A 5,368-nucleotide genomic window follows, 5' to 3' on the forward strand; every position below is an offset into this window, starting at 1 on the left:
TCCCCTGGGACTGGAGTTATGGACAGTTGTTAGCTGCCATGTGGGTGCTGGGATTTGAACCTGGGTCTTCTGCAAGAATAGCCAAGTGTTTTTAACCACTGAGCCATCTCTCCGGCCCCTCAAAATGAAAAATATTAAAATAAAAATTATTATTATAGTTATTAACTCATGCTATATTAATTTACATTAATAAAAAGACATAGAGGTATGACTTAATATAGTTAAAATCCACAAAAATCAAGTCTAGAGGCTGGAGACACATTGCCTGTATGTAAATATAGGTGATTTATTGCATGCCCTCAGAATTATTACTCTATAGAACTGTCCTAGTCAGCTGTAACTGTCAACTTGGTACAGCTTAGAGTCAGCTGATAGGAAAGCCTCCACTGAGGAATTTCCTAGATCAGATTGGCTGTGCATGTCTCTGGGGGACTAACTACCTTGTTTATTAATTGATGTAGGAAGGTCCAGCCCACTGTGGGCAGCACCATGCCTAAGCAGGTGGTACTGGGTTGTATAAGAATGTTAGCTGAGCATGAGCCTGTGAATGAGCCAGTAAGCAGTTTCTCCATGGTTCCTGGCTTGAGGTTCTGCCCTACTTCCCTCAGGGATGGACTGTCACCTGTTAGATGAAATAAACCCTTTCCTCCCTGAAGTTGCTTTTGGTCAGAGTGTTTTTATCACAGCAACAGAGAAGCAAACTTGGGCAGCGACCATCTAGCATCAAGAGCCATTTACCGCATACCTGTTGTGTACCTGTGTGGAAGGGGAAGGGTACAGCCCTTACTTTGAAGAACTCAAGCCTATCACTCAGCATCTCTGTATGACCTTATAAAATCCTTATTTAATTTCCACTTTTGGTAACTTAATTGCAGGCAACCCAGAAATAACTTGCAACTAGTATTTAAAGGCAATTAAAAAATTCTACTCAAATGCCAGGCGTGGTGGCACACACCTGTAGTCCCAGCACTTGGGAGGCAGAGGCAGGTGGATCTCTGTGAGTCCAAGGCCAGCCTGGTCTACATAATGAGTTCCAGGAAGGCTGGGGCTATGGGGAGACCCTGCTTCAAAGAGACAAAAAAAAATTTTTTTCCACTCAATTAAAATGTAAGTCATAATACAGTTTGTGTTCTTGCCTATGGGAGTTACATTTTATCACGTATAAGAAGACAATTTAGAAATTGTAAGCATCAGTAATTTGCTTCCATAATATTTATAAACCAAATTATTAACATTACAATAAAGACTTAATCAGGCTGCTATATGGAAATTGGGTTTAAGTAGTCACAAGTCTGAGTGCATAGAGAATCTTCTCTGTAGTGGGAGGCAGAGGGAGGGGGAATCTCTGTGAGTTCAAGGCCAGCCTGGTCTACAAATTGAATTCCTGGTTGCAAGTGCTCTCTGTGCCCGCAGTTACAGCCGCATCTGGAACCCACATGTTAAAAAGCCTGGATGTCTAAAAATAATTCTTTTTAAAAATGTTATTTTAAGCTGGGCGTGTGGTGCACGCCTTTAATCCCAGCACTGGGGAGGCAGAGGCAGGCGGATCTTTGTGAGTTCAAGGCCAGCCTGGTCTACATAGTTGAGTTCCAGGACAGCTGGGGCTACAGGGAGACCCTGCTTCAAAAAAAAAAAAAAGTTTATAGAGAGATTAATGACCGAGGGAAACTTAGCTGCCACCGCTGTGACTAAAGTTTACTTAAAATGAGGCTTTTTCCTAAGACAATGAAAGCAACAGGGATCCTACAGTCCTGCACTTCTCATTGTCCTAAATCCAAACTGTGGGAACCCATAGGTCTGTTGCCAATTAAATTGTAATTTTTTGGGGGAGGAGGGTCTTTTCAGACAGGGTCTCCCTGTAGTCCAAGTTTGTCTGGAACTCAATACTTTTTTTTTTTTTTTTTTTGGTCTTTTTGAGACAGGGTCTCTCTGTAGCCCCAGCTATCCTGGAACTCATTATGTAGACCAGGCTGGCCTTGAACTCACAGAGATCCACCTGCCTCTGCCTCCCGAGTGCTGGGATTAAAGGCATGCACCACCATGCCCAGCGGAACTCAGTACTTAGACCAGGCTGGCCTCAACTAAAAATTAAAAAAAATTTTTTTATTAAATTTTATTTTTGTTTTGTATATCTGTATATGACTAATGAGGGCATTGGATGTTAGCTGTCATGTGGGTTCTGAGATTCAAAGTGGGTTTTCTGCAAGAACAGCCAGTACTCTTAACCGCTGAGCCATTTCTGCAGCCCCCTATTTTTTGTGTATGAGTATATTGCCTTCATGTATGTAAGTGCACCCGTGTCCTGCAATACCCACAAAGGTCAGAAGAGGGCATTGGATCCCCTGGAGCTGGAGCTAGGGATGATAACCACTATGTGGATGCTGGGAACCTAACTCAGGTACCCTGCCAGAGCAGTCAGTGCTCTTAACTGCTGAATCATCTTTCTAGCCACCAACTTAAAAAAAATATTTTTATTTTTTAACCCTCAGAAGAGGGTGTCTGATCCCCTGGAACTAAAGTTATGGATGGTTGTTAGCCACCCTATGGGTGCTAGGATTTGAACATGGGCCTTCTTCAAGGGCAGTGTTCTTAATCACTGAGTCATCTCTTCAGCCTGTTTTGTTTTCCCCAACAAGGTCTTAGCTATGTACCACTGACTGGCCTGGAAATATGAACAAATACCAGGCTGGCCTCAAACTCGCAGAGATCAATGTGCCTCTGCCTCTTGAGTGCTAGGATTTAGGATTAAAGGTAGGCCCAGCTATAAGACTTTTTTTTTTTTTTTTTTTTTGTCTTTTTTGAAACAGAGACTGGTCTCCCTGTGTCCCCAACTGTCCTGGAACTCACTATGTAGACCAGGCTGGCTTGGAGCTCAAGAGATCCACCTGCCTCTGCCTCCCAAGTGCTGGGACTACAGGTGTGGGCCACCAATCCTGATGCTATGAGACTATTTAAAATTTATTTGGTCTTTTTGAAACAGGGTCTCCCTGTAGCCCCAGCTGGCCTGGAACTCAAAAGATCTGCCTGCCTCTGCCTCCTGGCCCCAAATTTATTTTGTGTGGGTGTGTATATGGTGTCAGGGGTGGAGGTAGGGAGTAGTGTGCAGGTCTGGGTGCTAGTGTGGAGGTCAGAGGACAACTCTGTGGTTAATTCTCTCCTTCCACCTTCATGTGGACTCCAGTAATGGAACGTGGGTGGCCAGGCTTGTAGGGCCTTCAAGTATCTTTACTCAATGAGGTGTCTCACCTCCATTAATCACATAGCTTGTCTGGGAGAGTGTACTGGGGAGAATTAACCCCAAGTAAGGAGGGAGTGAAGTAGGTGAAAGACAGGAGATGTGACTTCACATACAGGAGCCCTGTGTGCCTCGAGTGAGGCTCTGGTCTCTGCTGCTACAAGCAGATGAGCTGCTGGAGCATCTGACTCATAGGGTGCACTGCTTCACTGGTTTCTGTTTAATTTTTAAATGAATACCGTATGTGTGCTTTTCTGTGTGTATGTATACGAGTGCAGGTGCCTACAGAGGTCAGACTCCCATGGAGCTGGAGTTACGTGCTCTTACCCATTGAGCCAGCTATCTATCCATAATATTTTAAATTAAAAAAAAAACTATTCAAAACATATGATAAGAAATTAGGCTTATATCAGTATACAAATAAGTTTACTTAAAATCAGTTGTTACATATTTAAAAAAACATTCACAAACTCCTCCCAGGGAATGGGCTCCTGGGAAACCTGCAGTCCCACCTAGGGGCACCAACACAAGAGTCCAGGTACACAGATACTCTTTTCATGACACTGACGGTCACAAAGAAAACTTTCTCCCCTGGATGAATAGGAAGTATTCACAGAGAACATCCACAAAGCAAAGCTGCTAATATCAGAAGAGTTCTAGAACTTCAGTTGAATATAGTCCTCTACTGTTCTTTTCTTGATTCAACTTCTGGAGCTCCCAAAAACTCACTTCAATCTTGTTGAGCTTGGAATAGATACATATCTACAGAAAAACATTCAGAGTATCTTTTAAAAAAATTTTAATAACTACATGATTAGAAGAAGCATTTCATTACAGCATAACATATTCAGTAACACACTCCAGAGCAATATAGTCCATCTCTTTCACAAGTGGCTGTAAGTTTCTATGTTCACAGTTCAATTAATAGTTATACAATATTGAACTCAGTATAAGTCCTGTAAGAAAAAAATATTGAATGAGTTTTTAACCTTTAAAAAAGGTCTCCATTTTATTTTAGAATATATTGTTTTTTGCAGAAAGACTCATTGTTTTTGCTACTAGCACTGAGATGTTGGCGCATACATCTCTAATCTGTATGTATCTATTAGTAGTCATAATTGGTTGCACTTGGAACCTTGGTGCCTGTGTATGTCTATAAAGATGTCGGGTAGATTTCAGTGGTAATGTTTATCACCTTTACTAATTAACATGATGTAAATTTCCATGCTTTCTCCTCAAATATATTTAAATTTTTGTTGATTTTTTTTTGTGTGTATCACACAGAACATCCCAAATCATCTTATTCAACTATTTACCCACTTCCCAGATGGCACCCTCCCATAGCCTCCCTCCTCCCACTAGAGGCCTTATACTCTGTTATCCCTGCTACTGTCTGCTGTGTTGTCAGTACCCCAGCCATTCCCCACTACTTGTCCATCTGGTGAATCTAGTCAGCCTATGTAGAGGTCTTTGTTTTAGGAAGGTTAGCTGTTCTTCATCTAGCAGCAATCAGTTGTCAATATTCCTTTAGGTAAGATTGGGGTCTGCTGTTCATTTTCCCAGTTCTATGCTGGGTTACTATCTGGGAGTCTCTTTGGCCACCCTGGCCAACAACTCAAAAGAAGTTATCTCCTATCTGGCATTGTTGCTTGTTATGTAGCCTTTAGCTATACATAAGGACTCTTAAAAAATTATAGTGGCCTCTTTAATCTTTGGTTATACTTTCCTTTTGGGCATTTAAGGCCATAGAGTTGGCCCGGATAAACCAATTTATTTTTACTCTTAAGGTCATTTGAGGATCTGTTCCTCTGGGGTCATATGGGCTTGGGAGGAGCCCCTGGCTCCTTCCTTTTATCAGTTCTGCCTATGTGAATATAAGTCAAAGGTCCTGTTTGGCTATGGCTAGCTTCACTTGGAACCATGGAGGAAATGATTCCTCTTTGTTGACCCTCCTCTGTGTAAACTGGACACTGGTTCAAGTCCATCTCGTGGGGTCTCTTCAGCCTCCTTGATCAAGAGGACAGGTGACCCACCACAATTACAGGACATTTTGAGAGATGCTCATAGTCTCCTGGAACTAGTCGACCTAGGAGGGCAAGGAGCAAAAACTGTCCCTTATGCCCCTCTGACCAA

The 5,368-nt window shown here is 42.3% G+C and overlaps 1 protein-coding gene across 1 annotated transcript in view; it reads right to left on the reverse strand.

The window, feature by feature from the left end:
- Positions 1-5,368, reverse strand: part of LOC103740931 (nucleolar protein 11-like) — a 37,993-nt gene that overhangs the window by 7,932 nt on the left and 24,693 nt on the right. The gene's annotated exons all lie outside the window — the stretch shown is intronic.

The sequence above is a fragment of the Nannospalax galili genome, unplaced genomic scaffold, assembly GCF_000622305.1.
Source record: "Nannospalax galili isolate Female #2095 unplaced genomic scaffold, S.galili_v1.0 scaffold661, whole genome shotgun sequence".
Taxonomy (NCBI): domain Eukaryota; kingdom Metazoa; phylum Chordata; class Mammalia; order Rodentia; family Spalacidae; genus Nannospalax; species Nannospalax galili.